Genomic DNA, 19764 nt, shown 5'->3' on the forward strand with positions numbered 1-19764 from the left:
AAAACGTTTCTCAGATAAGTGTGTTCGCACTAGGGCTGTTAATATATTTTTGCTTGGGAGTGTAGGATTTAAACTTATTCCACTTAAGCAAAGATACGGTTCTTGATAATTCGATTTTTATTTTAAAAAAAAGATTTAGAGAATTGGGATAAGAAGTAAATGATACACACAAATTATGTAGCATTATTTTGTTAAATTCATCTACTTAGATTTTCTTTCTCTATGTTTCATTTCCACTGATGTTACATTCTTTTAAGGTACAATAAAGTTATAAATATCATCAGTAACCGACCATTAACAACTCTAAATACAGAAACAACATCAGAGAGCATACTACTCTTTTTCTTCATTAGTAAACTTTCTGTTTATATTATCCTAGTGGAAATTATGACCAGTTTTGTTGATAAAAGATTGCAGATCCTTGTGAATATCTCTACAGTTCATACCTATTGTAAGCGAATTACAAACCACCGAAACACAAAGACTTTTGCCTAGCTTCTTTTATTCTGCCAAGTAATTTATTTCCCAACTTGTTTTTTGGACACTGACAATAAACCTAAATGTTAAATCATTAAGAAATGCTGCTTGAAATTTTCAGCATCTTTACGTATTATAGGTTTTAATTGCAATTCAGGAAGCATTACAAGATTGATGAAAAGAAGTAAATGGCTGAATGGTACAGTAAATGTCATTGAGTTTATTTCATTTGGGAGTTCTGAGGTAATTAATCTTACATGCTTAATATCCACTCGAAGAGCTGAATTGAATTGGTGAGTTTGGGGCATTTCAATAGAAAGATAATGAGAGATGCCAAGATTTGGAGATCCAAAGGCTAATTAGTAATCAAAATCATAATTATAAAAAGGATTTAATTTGTTACTAAAGTATCAAATCCTAGTGGAATTATTGTTATAAGTCATTTCTTTCTTTTTTTTCTCTCTCTCTCTCTTTTCATTCTGTTAACTTCTGGTCTTACTCTGCACTTAATATGCCTGAAATAGTCACAAAGCAAAACCTGGGGCTGTAACACAATGAGAAAAGCCTGTTGGAACAACACAGGAAGTAACAGAGTTAATCATTTATCCCCTGATGGGAAGGATTGTAGGAAAATATATACTATACGTATAATCATTGTATAACACCAGATTATACCAATTTCTCCCTCTTCTCCTTGTTTGTATCTCCTAATTACCCAGTAATTCCTTATTTATTTATGACTTCAGCAACTGCTCTACTATTTTCTCCTTTTGTCTCTCTCATATTAGCTTTCTCATTGACTTCTGTGTCAACAGAGATACATGCCTGACATCTCGATTTCTGAATATCCTTGCTTCCATCTCAAATATTCACTTCCTTTGATAAAGGCCATTGTCATCACTGGTAACTGTACGATTTCTGAAATCTCAGTTCCAAGTAATCAGTATCTCATGCTCTAATCACTTCTTTGCGGACTGATATGGTTTGGCTCTTTGCAGACTGATATGGTTTCGCTCTGTATCCCCACCCAAATCTCATCTCAAGTTGTAACCTCCGCGTGTCAAAGGAGGAACCTGGGGGAAGGCGATTGGATCATGGGGGCGGTTTCCCCCATGCTGTTCTCTGCAATAGTGAGAGAGTTCTCATCAAGATCTGATGGTTTTAAAATTGGCAGTTTCCCCTGTGCTCTCTCTGTCTCTCCTGCTGCCTTGTGAAGATGGCGCTTGCTTCTCCTTTGCCTACCACCATGACTGTAACTTTCCTGAGGCTTCCCCAGACATGTGGTACTGTGAGTCAATTCAACCTCTTTTATTTATAAACTACCCAGTCTCAGGTAGTATCTTTATAGCACTGTGAAAATCTGTGAAAATGAATAATATACTGACCAAAAAAAAAAAAATACAGAAAACAAAAAACACACAAAAAAAATTCACTCTTAACAGACTCTCCAATCCATTGGTTTCATCAATTTCTTCACCAAGCAAGAAGAATTTTAAATGTTAGGAGTTAAAAGAGTAATATAGTTCAGACGCATTGTAAGTTATAATTCCAGGAAAATACAAAGTTAAATGACAAAAAAGAAGAGAATGGAGAACAAATTCATGCTTCTTTTTTTTTTTTTTTTTTTTTTTTTTTGAGACGGAGTCTCACGCTGTTGCCCAGGCTGGAGTGCAGTGGCGCGATCTCCGCTCACTGCAAGCTCCGCCTCCCGGGTTCCCGCCATTCTCCTGCCTCAGCCTCCTGAGTAGCTGGGACTACAGGCGCCCGCCACCGCGCCCGGCTAATTTTTTGTATTTTTAGTAGAGACGGGGTTTCACTGTGGTCTCGATCTCCTGACCTTGTGATCCGCCCGCCTCGGCCTCCCAAAGTGCTGGGATTATGCTTCTTAATTGCATTCTGGAGAATAGTAATTTCTCACTGGTACTTCTGATAGCATTTGAACAATATCAATAAAGTCTGATTATATAACTCTCATATAGAGAAAGAAAAACACATGAAAACACAATCCTGGAGTATGTAAAGGAAAAAAGACATAAAGCAGATATGATTATATGCCTAAAAAATGAATTATGTATTTGGCAATTACCTCAATTTCAATTTTATACTAAGATATACATAGGGAACAGATTAGTTACCAATATTATTCTACCTACAGTCTGCTCAGATTGGCCAAAAAAATCATAATTTTTGAAATCATGGCCACTTATATCTACTTTTTAAATTGTCACTCAAAACGTAATAGACATACAAGAATCTCACTCCTTTAAATTCATGTCAAACAAAATATAATGGTTTTTTTCATTAAATCTATTGAATAGTTTGGAACTATCCTCATCATTTAAGGTGGAACAGCTGTTAATTGTGCTAATGGGAATCAAGAAGTGATGAATAATAAAAGAAGTCATTGACCTTCCTAAGTGCTAATTCCTAGGGAAGTATGTCAAGGCTCATTACAAATATTTCAGACAGATTAAGGCACATTGACGAGCATTTAGTGATATCAAGTCACAGAATGCAATGTCTGGAAACCTCTGTATTCAAAGTATAAAGCTGTGCTATGAGACATACACTAAATCTAATGAAGCTCTTATTTCATTAGTCTTATATTTTATAGTTGACTGGCTTGGCTGTGGGAATCTTTGCCATAATTACAGGGCCACAGCTAACATTAATGAAAGAACAAAGGATATTATTATCATTTTGCAAAAGGAAGTTTTAATTGATTGCTGACGAGAAATTGGATTATGAGAAAACTAATATCAAACAAAAAAAAATTTATAGATCACCTTTTCAACAAAATTAGTCTCTAGCTTTGTATCTTTGTCTTTTGGGAAAATTATAAATATTCATCTGGAAGATTGGGAGTTATTAAATAAGCAAATATAGACAAAGCTAATGACTTTTCTGGTCTCTAAGAAAGAAAATTTACATTAAGCACAGCTAAAGATATTTCTTTCTTGACCCTGAAACAGAGTCTACTTAATATAACCTTCTGCACTTTAGAAAGCTAAAAAATGGTCAATGGTTCATTGAGAAATTCCAAAGCAGGTCATTATGATCTTGAAGGTGTGTTTATGTTGAAGTTGAACACTTCTCTAGGGCTCTCTGACCTATAAATAAATGCTTCTCAATGGAATTTAAGCAAATTAAGCACTGCATTTGTAGGAAATAGTACAAATATAAGAAACACAAATTTTGCCCTCCACAAATCTATACCATCAGAAGAGAAGGATAAAACAAAAATAGATAAGAGGTTTAAGCAAATAAAATTTAGGTATTTATTTGTTTTTCAATTTTTAATTTTTGTGGGTGTAAAATAGGTGTATTTTATTTATGGGGTACATGAGATATTTTGATACAAGCATGCAATGTGAAATAATAACACCATGGATAATGGGGTATTCATCCCCTCAAGCATTTATCCTTTGTGTTACAAACAATCTTATTAAGCTTTTTCAGTTATTTATAAATATATAATTATTATTGGCTACAGTCACCCTAATCAAGTAGTAGGTCTTATCTTTCTATTTTTGTATTCATTAACTATCCCCACCTCCCCCTGGGGCCCTCACTACTCTTCCCAGCCTCTGGTAATCATCTTTCTACTGTCTATGTCCGTAAGTTCAATAGTTTTTGATTTTTAGATCCTACAAATGAGTAAGAACATGCAGTGTTTTTCTTTCTGTACTTGGCTTTTTTCACTTAACATAGTGATTCCAAATTCATTTGCGTTGTTGCAAATGACTGGATCTCATTTTATTTTATGGCTGAATTGTACTCCATGTGTATATGTACCACATTTGGACACTCAGTTACTTCCAAATCTTAGCTATTGTAAACAGTGCAGGAACAAACAAAGGAGTGCAGACACATCTTTAATATACTGATTTCCTTTCTTTTGGATATATGCTCAGCAGTGCGATTGCGATTGCGGTGTCATATGGTAGCTCCATTTTTAGTATCTATTTTCAGTGACTAAAACAATATACTTTCTGAAAGCAACAAAATATTATTCCTTCAACATCATTTACTGATTTCAGCAAGGATTCATTTTGCTTTCTTCTTTCTATATGTCATAAAAATTCAAAGAAAAGTTTTAAGTGTAATAAACAGCACTTTAACATAGTTTCTAATAATTCCCACCTCCTGGTAGTCATACATTTTTATAATGCCCTCCAATAGGGCTGTAGACTAGATTTAGTGACTCTCTTCTAATGAATACAACAAAATGATTAAATGTTACTTCCAAGAAAGAGGTACAAAGTGATCGTGGTTTCCATTTTGCATGCCCTTTGTTGCTTTCTTGCTTGTTTGCTCTGATGGGAGGCAGCTGCCATACTATAAGCTCTTTTATGGTAAGTTCCTTGTAGCAAGAAACCTTGGAAGCTCTCCAGTCAACAACCAGGAAGGAATGGAGGCCATCAGTCCAATAGTCTCATGAGAAAACGAACCCTGACAATAACCACATGAATAATATAAATAGGTCCTCTCTCAGTCAATCCTTTAGATGAGACTACAGCCCTAACCAACACTTGGATTCCAGCCTTCTAAAAGAACTTGAGCCTGATGTACACAGCTGAGCTGTACTCAGAGTCTTCGTGTACAGCAACTAACAAATGTTTGTTGTGTTGAATCTCTAAGTTTGGGGTAATTTGTTACATAATAGATAACTAGTAAAACAAACAAACAAAAGCCTCTACTTTGCAAAAGATTATCATTTCCTCAAGATTTAAGTTTGACTTTATTTGCATGTTAAAGAAAACCAAACTAACTAAACTATAAATGAGATATATTTTCCATTTTTCTTAAAAATATGTTCAAGGGAAATTAGAAAATAATTACCATAAATATGTCCATCTTTATTTGGACTAATTAGCATCTAAAAATTTTGTAACAATACATGAAATTATATCCTTATAAGATTAAATGACATCTCTTGCATCTTAATCAGTTGTTATAGGATTATTTGAAGCTCAGTGACATCTCCGAAAAGCAAGGAATTATGCCTTCAATTCTGAAAAATATTGCTTTAATTTGAATTTCTAAATCTGTTTAACTTGCTATTTATTATTGTGATACAGTATTTTGTAAGACTGAAAATACATACTTAGCATTATGTAGCTATCTAGCTCATATATATGAAAATAATATTAAATAAATATTTAAGCACTTTATAATAGCTTGTGTTTTGGGTTGTTAAAAAGTAGTGATTCACACACTACTGACTTGCTTTTAAGCTAAAATCTATTACCCAGTACTGGAACTTTTACATTTCCAAATAAAGAGGCCGATTGAGTAGTTTATAATTATGATATTACAACATGTGGTTTAAAAATCACCTACTACCATATTTTTGTGCAAAAGGAGAAAATTATATCAATATTGCTGTAAATCTGCAAACTGGCAAGCAACTTAATTTTAATATTAATATTAAAAGTTGCAATTGCTTGGAAGCAAAAAAAAGTCAATTAAAGATGAGGCATAGAAATATTCTATAATGTTTTTCCAAACAATAAAAAAAAACTAACAATAAAGAACACCACATAGACTATAAATAGCAAAATTTGGCATGGTTATTAAACACGGAAAGATGAGAATCAAAGTATCTCTTGAGGAAAACTTTTGATAAAATAGTGTTCTAATAATTTTACATATTACAAATATTTCTAAGTATGTTTCCTTTAGTATGTATAGGAAATGTAACTGATAAAACTTGTTTCCCTGTCTTTGCACAGAAGTGGATGTGCTTAATACGTATCTTTCTTTCCATTTGGAAATATTAGTCTTGGGAAGTAGACTGACCTAAACAAAGCTGATCATCTTGCGCCTTTACGTGCTTGGCAGGATCTGTCATTCCTTCATGTGAGTGCATCCAGTTGTTATATGACATCTCATAATGCAGTGAAATAGTTCAACTAACTCAAGTGACAAACTGAGTTACTGAGAGAAAATTAAAAAGGTCTAGTAACTAGGCCAAACCCCACGGTGACGATATGCCACTAAGAAGATGCAGTGGGAAAATCTGTCACTTTAATAAATGGTGTTCAGAAAACTGGATATCCACATGCATAAAAATGAAACCAGACCTTTCTCTTATACCTTACACAAAAGTCAACACGGATTAAATATCTAAATGTAAGGACTGAAATCTTAAAATTCTTAGACGATAACATAAGGGAAAAAGCTTTTTTGATATTAATTTTGGCAATGAATTTTTTGGATATCACACCAAAAGTTTAGGCAACACAAGCAGAAATAGCAGTTGGGGCTACATCAAACTAAAAGCTTCTGCACAGCAAAAGAAACAGTTAACAAAATGGAAAGGCAGCCAAAAGGTTGTGAGAAAATATTTGCAAAATATAAATCTGATAAGGAGTTAATATCCAAGAAGTATAAGGAACTGATACAACTCAATAGCAATAATAATAATAATAACTGAATTAGAAAATAGGCAAAGGACCTGAATAGGCATTTTTCCAAAAAGACATAAAAATGTCCATATAGGAAAAGGTGCTAACCACCACTAATTATCAAAGAAATGCAAGTAAACCACAATAAGATATAACCTTATACATGCGCCGGTGGGATGGTATTATTATCACAAAACCAAGAGATAACAAGTGTTAGTGAGGATGTGAAAAAAAGAGAAGGCTTTTATTCTGCAGGTGGGAATGTAGATTCTTACAGCCATTACGGAAAACAGTGCTAAGGTTTCTTAGAAAATTAAAAATAGAAATACTATATGGCCCAGTAGTCCCTCTGCTGGCTACACGCCCAACAGAAACAGCACATCACAGAGATACCTGTGTGCTCATATGTATTGTGGCATTATTCACAACAGAGAAGATAAGGAAACAACCTAAATGTCCGTCATTTAAATAGATTTAAATATTATTTTTCAACCTTAAAAAATATAGATAGCGCCATTAGTGACAACATGAATAAACTTGTAGAACATTAGGCTAAGTGAAATAAGCCAGGCACACAAAGAAAAAGTACTGCATGATTTCAATTATATGTGGGATCTTCAAAACAAAACAAAACAGAACTCATAGAAGCCAAGTAAAAGCATAGTTGCCAGGAACTGGGATGTGGGGGAAATGAGGATATGTTGGCTAAAGGGTACAAACTTGCAGTAAAGTAGGATTAATAAGTTTAGACATCGAATGTACAGCATGAAGACCATAGTTAATAATACAGCAATATAATATAGTATTGTACATTGAAAATGTGCTGTATAATATAGTAATATAATACAGTATTGTACATTGAAAATGTGCTGAGAGAAAATGTGCTGAAAATGTGCTAGATTTTAGGTGCTCTTAACACACACACTCAAAGGTAACTATGGAAGATGAAAAATACATTTTTTATTATTTTACTTTAAGTTCTAGGGTACATGAGCACAACATGCAGGTTTGTTACATATGTATACAGGTGCCATGTTGGTGTGCTGCACCCGTTAACTCATCATTTACATTAGGTATATCTCCTAATGCTATCCCTCCCCCCTCCCCCCACCCCCTGGCTGGCCCCAGTGTGTGATGTTCCCCACCCTGTGTCCATGTGTTCTTATGAAAAATACATTTTTTGCCTAGCTCTAATAATTATTTCACTAAGTATATGTCTATCCTGCTGTGAACCATAAACTATACAATGGAAAAAGTTTCATTTTAAATATAAATCACCAAATCCTTTACAATAAAAAAAAATAATAAGATACAATTTGAAAATAGTAACCGGAAGAAAGCCCAAGTGACTATATTAGCATAAGACAAAGTGAACCGCAGGAAAACTATTAGAAAAAAAGAGGGACATTACATAATGACAAGATGGTTAATTTGTAAAAATCTATTAAAATTATATACATAATATATACATTGAAGTACATGTATCAACAGAATTTTAAAATACATAAATCAAAAACTAAGGGAACTAAAGAAGAAATAGACAAATATATAATTAAAATTAGATATTTTAAAATTATTTTCTCATTAACTCATAAAATAACTAGATAGAAAATCAGTTGAGCTATAGAAGGTAAGGCAACAATATCAATGTAATTTTCATAAATTACATTTGTAGAATAGTCCATGTAGAAGTAGTACGATACACATTCTTTTCTTTTTTTTTTTTTTTTCAACCCTTATTTTAGGTTCTGGGATACATGTGCAGGATGTGCAGAACTGTTACATAGGTAAACGTGTGCCGTGGTGCTTTGTTGCACAGATCAACCCGTCTCCTAGGCATTAGCTATTCTTCCTGATGCTCTCCCTCCACCCCCACTCCAAATAGGTCCTAGTGTGTCTTGTTCCCCATGATGTGTCCATGTGTTCTCATTGTTCAGCTCCCACGTATAAGTGAGAACATTTGGTATTTTGTTTCCTATTACTACGTTAGTTTGCTAAGGATAATGGCTTCTAGCTCCATCCATGTTCCTGCAAAGGACATGATCTCATTTCTTTTAATGGCTGCATAGTATTCCATGGTGTATATGTACCACATTTTCTTTTTTTTTTTTGGATGCAAAAGTACATTCAATCTTTTTTTTTTATTATTATTATTATACTTTAAGTTCTAGGGTACATGTGCATAACGTGCAGGTTTGTTACATATGTATACTTGTGCCATGTTGCTGTGCTGCACCCATCAACTCATCAGCACCCATCAACTCGTCATTTACATCAGGTATAACTCCCAATGCAATCCCTCCCCCCTCCCCCCTCCCCATGATAAGCCCCGGTGTGTGATGTTCCCCTTCCCAAGTCCAAGTGATCTCATTGTTCAGTTCCCACCTATAAGTGAGAACATGCGGTGTTTGGTTTTCTGTTCTAGTGATAGTTTGCTAAGAATGATGGTTTCCAGCTGCATCCATGTCCCTACAAAGGACACAAACTCATCCTTTTTGATGGCTGCATAGTATTCCATGGTGTATATGTGCCACATTTTCTTAATCCAGTCTGTCACTGATGGACATTTGGGTTGATTCCAAGTCTTTGCTATTGTGAATAATGCCACAATAAACATAGGTGTGCATGTGTCTTTATAGCAGCATGATTTATAATCCTTTGGGTATATACCCAGTAATGGGATGGCTGGGTCATATGGTACATCTAGTTCTAGATCTTTGAGGAATCGCCATACTGTTTTCCATAATGGTTGAACTAGTTTACAATCCCACCAACAGTGTAAAAGTGTTCCTATTTCTCCACATCCTCTCCAGCACCTGTTGTTTCCTGACTTTTTAATGATCGCCATTCTAACTGGTGTGAGATGGTACCACATAATTGGAAGTAAAGCACTCCTCAGCAAATGTACAAGAACAGAAATTATAACAAACTGTCTCTCAGACCACAGTGCAATCAAACTAGAACTCAGGACTAAGAAACTCAATCCAAACCGCTCAACTACATGGAAACTGAACAACCTGCTCCTCAATGACTACTGGGTACATAACAAAATGAAGGCAGAAATAAAGATGTTCTTTGAAACCAATGAGAACAAAGACACAACATACAAGAATCTCTGGGACACATTTAGCAGTGTGTAGAGGGAAATTTATAGCACTAAATGCCCACAAGAGAAAGCTGGAAAGATCTAAAATTGACATTCTAACATCACAATTAAAAGAACTAGAGAAGCAAGAGCAAACACATTCAAAAGCTAGCGGAAGGCAAGAAATAACTAAGATCAGAGCAGAACTGAAGGAGATAGAGACACAAAAAACCCTCCAAAAAATCAATGAATCCAGGAGTTGGTTTTTTGAAAAGATCAACAAAATTGACAGACTGCTAGCAAGACTAATAAAGAAGAAAAGAGAGAAGAATCAAATAGATACAATAAAAAATGATAAAGGGGATATCACCACCGACCCCACAGAAATACAAACTACCATCAGAGAATACTATAAACACCTCTACGTAAATAAACTAGAAAATCTAGAAGAAATGGATAATTTCCTGGACACTTACACTCTCCCAAGACTAAACCAGGAAGAAGTTGAATCCCTGAATAGACTCATAGCAGGCTCTGAAATTGAGGCAATAATTAATAGCCTACCAACGAAAAAAAGTCCAGGACCAGATGGATTCACAGCTGAATTCTACCAGAGGTACAAGGAGGAGCTGGTACCATTCCTTCTGAAACTATTCCAATCAATAGAAAAAGAGGGAATCCTCCCTAACTCATTTTATGAGGCCAACATCATCCTGATACGAAAGCCTGACAGAGATACAACAACAAAAAAAGAGAATTTTAGACCAATATCCCTGATGAACATTGATGCAAAAATCCTCAATAAAATACTGGCAAACCAAATCCAGCAGCACACCAAAAAGCTTATCCACCATGATCAAGTGGGCTTCATCCCTGGGATGCTAGGCTGGTTCAACATATGCAAACCAGTAAATGTAATCCAGCATATAAACAGAACCAAAGACAAAAACCACATGATTATCTCAATAGATGCAGAAAAGGTCTTTGACAAAATTCAACAGCCCTTCATGCTAAAAACTCTCAGTAAATTTGGTATTGATGGAAAGTATCTCAAAATAATAAGAGCTGTTTATGGCACACCCACAGTCAATATAATACCGAATAGGCAAAAACTGGAAGCATTCCCTTTGAAAACCGGCACAAGACAGGGATGCCCTCTCTCACCACTCCTATTCAACATAGTGTTGGAAGTTCTGGCCAGGGCAATCAGGCAAGACAAAGAAATCAAGGGTATTCAGTTAGGAAAAGAAGTCAAATTGTCCCTGTTTGCAGATGACATGATTGTATATTTAGAAAACCCCATCATCTCAGCCCAAAATCTCCTTAAGCTGATAAGCAACTTCAGCAAAGTCTCAGGATACAAAATTAATGTGCAAAAATCACAAGCATTCTTATACACCAGTATAAACAAACAGAGAGCCAAATCATGAATGAACTTCCATTCACAATCACTTCAAAGAGAATAAAATATCTAGGAATCCAACTTACAAGGGACGTAAAGGACCTCTTCAAGGAGAACTACAAACCACTGCTCAGTGAAATAAAAGAGGACACAAACAAATGGAAGAACATACCATGCTCATGGATAGGAAGAATCAATATCGTGAAAATGGCCATACTGCCCAAGGTTATTTATAGATTCAATGCCATCCCCATCAAGCTACCAATGAGTTTCTTCACAGAATTGGAAAAAACTGCTTTAAAGTTCATATGGAACCAAAAAAGAGCCCGCATCTCCAAGACAATCCTAAGTCAAAAGAACAAAGCTGGAGGCATCACGCTACCTGACTTCAAACTATACTACAAGGCTACAGTAACCAAAACAGCATGGTACTGGTACCAAAACAGAGATATAGACCAATGGAACAGAACAGAGTCCTCAGAAATAATACCACACATCTACAGCCATCTGATCTTTGACAAACCTGACAAAAACAAGAAATGGGGAAAGGATTCCCTATTTAATAAATGGTGCTGGGAAAATTGGCTAGCCATAAGTAGAAAGCTGAAACTGGATCCTTTCCTTACTCCTTATACGAAAATTAATTCAAGATGGATTAGAGACTTAAATGTGAGACCTAATACCATAAAAATCCTAGAAGAAAACCTAGGTAGTACCATTCAGGACATAGGCATGGGCAAAGACTTCATGTCTAAAACACCAAAAGCAACGGCAGCAAAAGCCAAAATTGACAAATGGGATCTAATGAAACTAAAGAGCTTCTGCACAGCAAAAGAAACTACCATCAGAGTGAACAGGCAACCTACAGAATGGGAGAAAATTTTTGCAATCTACTCATCTGACAAAGGGCTACTATCCAGAACCTACAAAGAACTCAAACAAATTTACAAGAAAAAAACAAACAACCCCATCAAAAAGTGGGCAAAGGATATGAACAGACATTTCTCAAAAGAAGACATTCATACAGCCAACAGACACATGAAAAAATGCTCACCACATTTTCTTTATCCAGTCTATCATTGATGGGCATTTTGGTTGATTCCATGTGTTTGCTATTGCGAGTAGTGCTGCAATGAACATATGTGTGCATGTATCTTTTTTTTTTTTTTAGAAGGAGTCTGGCTCTGTCGCCCTGGCTGGAGTGCAGTGGGCGGATCTCAGCTCACTGCAAGCTCCGCCTCCCGGGTTTATGCCATTCTCCTGCCTCAGCCTCCCGAGTAGCTGGGACTACAGGCGCCGGCCACCTCGCCCGGCTAGTTTTTTGTATTTTTTAGTAGAGACGGGGTTTCACCGTGTTAGCCAGGATGGTCTCGATCTCCTGACCTTGTGATGCACCCGTCTCGGCCTCCCAAAGTGCTGGGATTACAGGCTTGAGCCACCGCACCCGGCCGCGTGTATCTTTATAATAGAATGATTTACATTCATTTGGGTATATACACCGTAATAAGATTGCAGGGTCAAATGGTATATCTGCTTCTAGATCTTTGAGGAATCGCCACTCTGCCTTCCACAATGACTGAACCAATTTACACTTAATTATAGTTAAGAATTAAATAAAATCAATTCCATATACAAGATTCTGTAAAATAGTAGTGGTAAAAGTACTTTTCAACATATTTTATGAGGCCAGGATTACTGTGACACCAAAACCAGACAAAGCAGTACAAGAAAACTACAAACCACTAATCTTCATAACATAGACTAAATAAATTTTCGACAAAAATATTAGCATATTGAATCTAGAAATATACCAAAAGGTAATACATCATCTACAAGCAGTGTTAATTTGGGAATGCAAAGCTGCTTCAACATTCAAAAATATGTCAGTATGCATTTCCATATCAACATTCTAAAGCAGGAAAATCTTACACTCTTCTGCTCTTCTCTACCTCAGTTTGCCAGTCCACGGAAGAACATACTTGCAGATCTTTGAATAATGCTTTCTTTGTAAAATCAGATGCTTTACACTTGCTATTCTCTCTACATGGAATGCTCTTCCCCTTCTTCTTACTTGGCTAATGTTATTAGTTGAATGGTTTCCCCAAAAAGATATGTCAAAGTCCTAACCCCCAGCATGTAAGAATGTGACCATATTTGGAAATGGTGTCTGTATAGAAGTAATCAAAGTAAAATGAGGTCATTAGAATGGACTCTAGTCCAATATGACTGGCGTCCTTATAAGAAGAGTAAAGCTGGACACAGAGACAGACACATTATGTGGCTATGTGAAGACACACAGGGAGAAGACCACCATGTAGCTGGCATGATGCATGTATAAGCCAAGAGAGGCCAGGAGTTGCCAACAAACACTGGAAGCCAGAAGAAGCAAGGAAGGATTCTCCTCTAGAGCAATCACAGAGAGCTTAGCCCTGCTGACACCTTAATTTCAGATTTCTAGACTCCAGAACTGTGAGAATAAATTTATGTTTTTTTAAGCCACCCACTCTTTGATACTTTTTAATGGTATATCTAGAAAATTAACACAGCTGGCTTCTTTTCACCCTTTATATATTAACCAAAATGTTCCTGTCTATCCCATCCACCCTCCCCTGTAAGTTATCTTATCCTCAAAGAAGCCACCAGCCTCCAATCATTCTGGACCTCAGAACTCTTCTTCCTTCATAGCATGTGTCAGCCATGATTATTTCAGGAAAATGGAAATAGTTTAATCTATTTTAAGATAGAAGGAATTCCGTTTAGAGAATTATGTGCAAACATTGGTAGGGAAGAGGAATAAAGATCAGAGAATGCTACTGCTCACTTGGGACGTCAGGAACTTCAGAAAATCCATATTTATAATCATATACCTCCAGTGCTAAGCTAAGTGACTAGCTGAGAAACACATTATAAAATCCCACATGTGCTGAAACACATAACATGTGCCGAAACACATAACGTGTGCCTACCACTGTTGGAGAAATAATAAAGCTTCTACCGCCCTTTCTCAGTTCAAATCCTTCATTCATGTCTTTTGTTGACAGAATCTAACCTAGAATTTGCTGGCCAATCTAGCCCTTCTGTTAAGGAAGAAACAGAGAACGGGAAAATTGAGTCGCCTATCGACAATGAGGCTATCAAACCTTTGTATACTAAATATTTGTACCTAACATTTCACCAGTACTTAATTTCCAAACAACAATAGTGATGATATTTTGCTTCAAATTAATGTGTGGAAATTATCCTTGATACAAGGATGCACAAAGGGTAAACAAAAATTTCACTTATTATATTTCATTCATCGCTGAATGACCTTCATTACTCTTCTCATTCATTCATCTTCTGTCACAATTTGCCATAGATATCCTATATATTAACAGATAAATTATAAGTTTAAGTTACACAAGTAACATTGTGTATAATAACAGTTAAAAGCTAAAGGATAAATGAAAAGTTAATATATACAAATATATGCATAGCAAAGCACAGAAAAATAAACATCGCTACTAAGATACTCATTTTCATGGTTGGGCAGAAAAATCTGTTGATATTTATATTTTTTATTATTTTGCTACCCATTTTATGTTCCCTTTGCCTTCTGTTATTTGGGGTTCATTTCTTTTTTGGGTAATGCAATTCTTTAATTGTGAATCATCTGAGTTATTAATGGCCATGACTTTTCCCAGGACTTTTAAAAAAATGGACCTAGAAATATAACGAGGAGTTCACATAAGAATCTTCTGGGGATTAGAACAACAAATAAAAGGCTTTGAATTTTATGCTTAGGGATTTGAACTGTGTATTTGTAGCAGTGTCATTGATGCTTTCTAAATAGGGGAATGATATGGTATATTAGCTATTTTATGTTGACTTTTTCATTCTTGGTATACCAGATTGGCTTCAGAGCAAAAACCCAAAGCAAGGAGATGAGGTCAGTCATGGCTATAGTTGAGTCATCTATAATACGGTGATGAAGATACAAACCAGAAAGACAGGGGAAAAAATCAACAGTACCTGAGATTTTAATTAGATATAAAGCCTAAGGAGTAAAAAAAGACTAATGTTATAATGGAGTTTTGAGGAGGTGTGGAGTGGATAGAAATCAGCATTCAAACCAAAAGGAAACCTTTTACTGACACTTGAAGTATCTCAGCAAGAAGGCCTTGGAGGTATAGTCTGAAGTGTAGTCAATTAACACAACTTTTTTGGTAACTTAAGGTTACAGCTTGTCAGAACTTTTATGGTGGATGACTTAAGTAGAGAATTATTGTCAGGAAGAAGGGGAAAATATTTACTATAAGGGAAAAATATTTATGAAATTATTTTTAATGAAACATTTAATAATTCAGCAAATGTATTTATAGAAATGCATTGCAGAAACAGCAGAAAGTAGAAAAATCTTAGATCATCTAATTTAGAAAGGTTTTGTTGCTTTCAATATTTATGGTGTAAAAAAGTTGCTACTGTCATCATGTCAGAGATATTAATGATAAATTCATTTTCAAACTTATAATTTAAGGTAAATTTTATAAGTTCTATCTGGTTGAGTTCTTACTTGCTAAGGCAGTAAATCAGGGTTCAGTCACAGACTCAGAACCACTATGAATGGTATGGAATAAAGAATTTATTGAACCATTAATGTGTCCACCATGGTAGGAGCAGGTAAAATCTCTGGAAGGCTGTTGCCTCTGTTCCTGGAGGTGGCCTCGGATGACTTGCTGGTCAGAAGGACTGAGTGTGAAATGGGGAGAAAGAGGGCAAACTGAGATCAGTGAGGAAACGCTACAGCCGATTGGCCTCTCACAGCTTCCCACCCTGGGTGACCCTCAAGACAAACCAGAACTCTTGACCACAGAGCTGATTACTTGACTGGCCCAGAACTCAAAGAAGCTGAAAGAGGTCTGGAAGGAATGGAGAGAGCTCAAATATAAAAGCAAATCTGGATTTAGTAAAAAGAGAATTCATTTGAAGATGACCAAGAGGGCCTTAATTCTCCTCTTAGCTTGATTAAACCTTTGACAGGCCGGGCGCGGTGGCTCAAGCCTGTAATCCCAGCACTTTGGAAGGCCGAGACGGGCGGATCACAAGGTCAGGAGATCGAGACCATCCTGGCTAACACAATGAAACCCCGTCTCCACTAAAAATACAAAAAAATTAGCCGGGCGTGGTGGCGGCGCCTGTAGTCCCAGCTACTCGGGAGGCTGAGGCAGGAGAATGGCGGGAACCCGGGAGGCAGAGCTTGCAGTGAGCCGAGATCGCGCCACTGCACTCCAGCCTGGGCGACAGAGCGAGACTCCGCCTCAAAAAAATAAATAAATAAATAAATAAACCTTTGACAGACTTCTTCCTGACTTCTCTTTACTTGAAAAAAACTTCAAATTATAAATCCTTTATCTTCTCCTTTGAAATATATGTAAAGCTTCTTCTAGCCTCTTGCTAGTTTTACCACCCAGAAAACGTATTTCTCAGAAACCTGAGAACCCTTCCCTGTGGGAGGGTAGAAGTCTAATTTCCATGGACACCAATTAGCAAACACAGATGGACTAATCACAGAAAAACATTTGCAAACTCAAGAATAAATCAAAGTGCTGGACAGATTGCACTGACCAACCTCCCCCTCACATCCTCCAGTACTTTTCCACAAGTTCACCCCAGGACTAAAAATCTCTGCTGCCTTTTATTTCAGTAGAGTTGGGGAGTGAGTTCAGCCTCAACCCCCTATTATAATAGTCTTGAATAAAAGTCTTCCTCTCCGACTTAACTTGTCTAGTGCAAGTTTTCTTTGACAAAAGAATGATTGCAAGGGAAAAGAGGAGGGACTAGTGCAATAAGGAGAAAGCTGTCACCATAAGATCTCCAAACATCTCAAGGTTAGGCAAAAAGGGTTTCTCTATTATAGAAAAGAGTACCAAAGTTAGACAAAAAGGGGTGTGAGGAAATGGGATGAAGATGTAGCAGATGGTAGATCAGAGAATGTTTTACAGTGAGGCCAGTCAATTCTCAGATGGGGCTATTAAGATGCAGTCGTATGCTGGCCAAAGTTTAAGTACCTGGGGAGGAAGAGAAGCTTAACCAAAGTGCAATTAATAAGTATATTGTGCTATTCATTAGTGGGGACAAGAACTTCAGGTAATCATTTCTGAAACAAAAAATAATGGAAGTTTGAAAAGTCTATGTCTGGTCTTTTCATAGAGAGACAACTGGTAAGTCTTGTCCAGGTCATATGAGGAAGAGAGTTTCTTTGCCTAGGCTGTGTTCTAGAACACAAAAGGATGCATGTGTGTAAAACTGTAGGGTAGATTTTCACCTGATCTTTCTTTCTGGGATCACAGGGCTTGCGTAAAATTCAGAATTGTCAGAAGCCATCAGCCTGGCTGCTGCCTCACACTCACCTATGCCAAATTTCATAGGATAACAGCTGTTGCTTTCTTTCTACCTTTCAGGCCTCTAGCAAATTTCTCTTGTTGCTAACCCTAACTCAGAACCATACAGTGAAGGAAATTCTAAGAAATACAGCTTGGCTAAGTTGATACATCATAAAATAGACTGAATTGAGTGAAAAAAAATTGAAGCAATGTGATTCTGAACAACTTGAGCTGTGAGAATAAATATATCCCAGTAAGGAGGTACCAACTGTATATGGATAAAAAAAGTCATAGTGGATAGGGTGTTATGTGTATAAAAATTGTCATTTATTTCTGAAGCATGTCTGCCTAGTTGATGCAAGCTCCTTGATGTGTCTATAGTCCGTAACACCTAATGTCATTAATACTTATTGCATTCTAATTACTTTTTGGTGTGTGGGTATTCCAAATTAAGTTTAGATTCCCAAGGTCAGGAAATGTTTATACTTTTTTTTGGTCACTAGCACATAAGATTGTACCTGAGCCACTGAAGGAGTTCATTATAGGTTTGCTGAAAGAATGGCTGAATGAGGTAGCGAGGTCTTTTGATTGATGAACGTTGAATTCATAACTCTAGCAAAAATATCCCAACAAAGGAAAGAAACAAGTCATATCAAAAATAAAAACTATCTTACTTTTTGTGTGACTCAGCATTCAAACCAAAAAGCAAGTTTATACTGGCACTTTGAGTACATCACGAGAAAGTCCCAGAAGCATAGTCAACAGGACAATTATTTTGTAACCAAGAGTTACAGATTATCAGAACTTTTTAAGGCAGCTGACTAAAGAAGTTTTTTTTTTTTTCCAGGACAAAATTGTTATGAACATTTATTCTTTTGGTAACTTTTATTTCTATTTGTTTTAAAATACGCTCTACATAAAGAAAAATCATTCACATAGTTACCAGCTCTCTTTTAGAGCATTGACCAAAATAATGTAATATGTATACACACATCACATAAGAATTAGTGCCTTTTTCTTTTCCTGAACCTGACGTTGCCTCTGCTTTATTTGAAACACTGTCCAACAGACACCCTTCCTGGAGCTGACGGTACCCAAATTGGCTTCATATGCTCTTTTACCTTATCCTGAAAAACCTTACCCTAATCCTCTCTGAGTTGTTACCTTAACCCATCTCTTTCATAATTTCATTCCTATTACACTACTTCCCCATGCTGCCCCCAATCATACACCTCTAAATTGTTTCAGAAGCTTCCTTGTTCCTCACTACTGCTTGTAAGAGAATGGGCTGTCCCTCACTCTTAAATATGTCAGCTGATAGTTACTAGAAAATCCAGGAAGCCTATCTGGAAAAGATGTTTTCATTCCAAGTCCCTATTATTGCCCTGTCCCAAGCTTTTTTCCCTTTTGACCCTCCACTTAGCTAATTCTTATAACTGTTTACACTTAATCCAGAGTCATTTAGTCTCCATAACATTATAATATTTCTGCATAAGGAATTAACACTTATTTAACAAACACTAATGTTGGTCACTATGTGATAGGCTTTGTTTCCAAGTGATTTCCAAGGATGAATTGTGTAGAGCTCACAAAGAATATGTAAGAAAGGTGTTATTTCTATCCCCATTTTACAACTGGGAAAACTGAAGCTTGGTGAGTTTAGGTAATTTATCCAAATTATAACTAATAAGCAGCAAAGCCAGTAGTCAAACCTGAGGAACCTGGGCACAAAGACCAAGCTCTTGTTCTCCACACAGTGCTTTCTTCCATGACTTCAAAAAGAAATGGAGAGAAAAAAAATTCAACTGCAAGAAATGACAAAAACGGAAAGACAGATTAAGAAATAGACCTGCAAAGATGAACAACAGCACAGAATGACAGTAATCAGAGAAGAAAAAGAGGAAGACAGGGACAGGGAATGATAGACAGAAATATGTACTTTCACAAAGATGGAAGCAAAAAAAAAATAGTCAAAAAAGACAGCAGCACAGAGGCCAAAACATTCAGGTTTAAAAATATAGTTTATTA

This window comes from Macaca mulatta, chromosome 5, assembly GCF_049350105.2.
Source record: "Macaca mulatta isolate MMU2019108-1 chromosome 5, T2T-MMU8v2.0, whole genome shotgun sequence".
In the NCBI taxonomy this organism is placed as follows: domain Eukaryota; kingdom Metazoa; phylum Chordata; class Mammalia; order Primates; family Cercopithecidae; genus Macaca; species Macaca mulatta.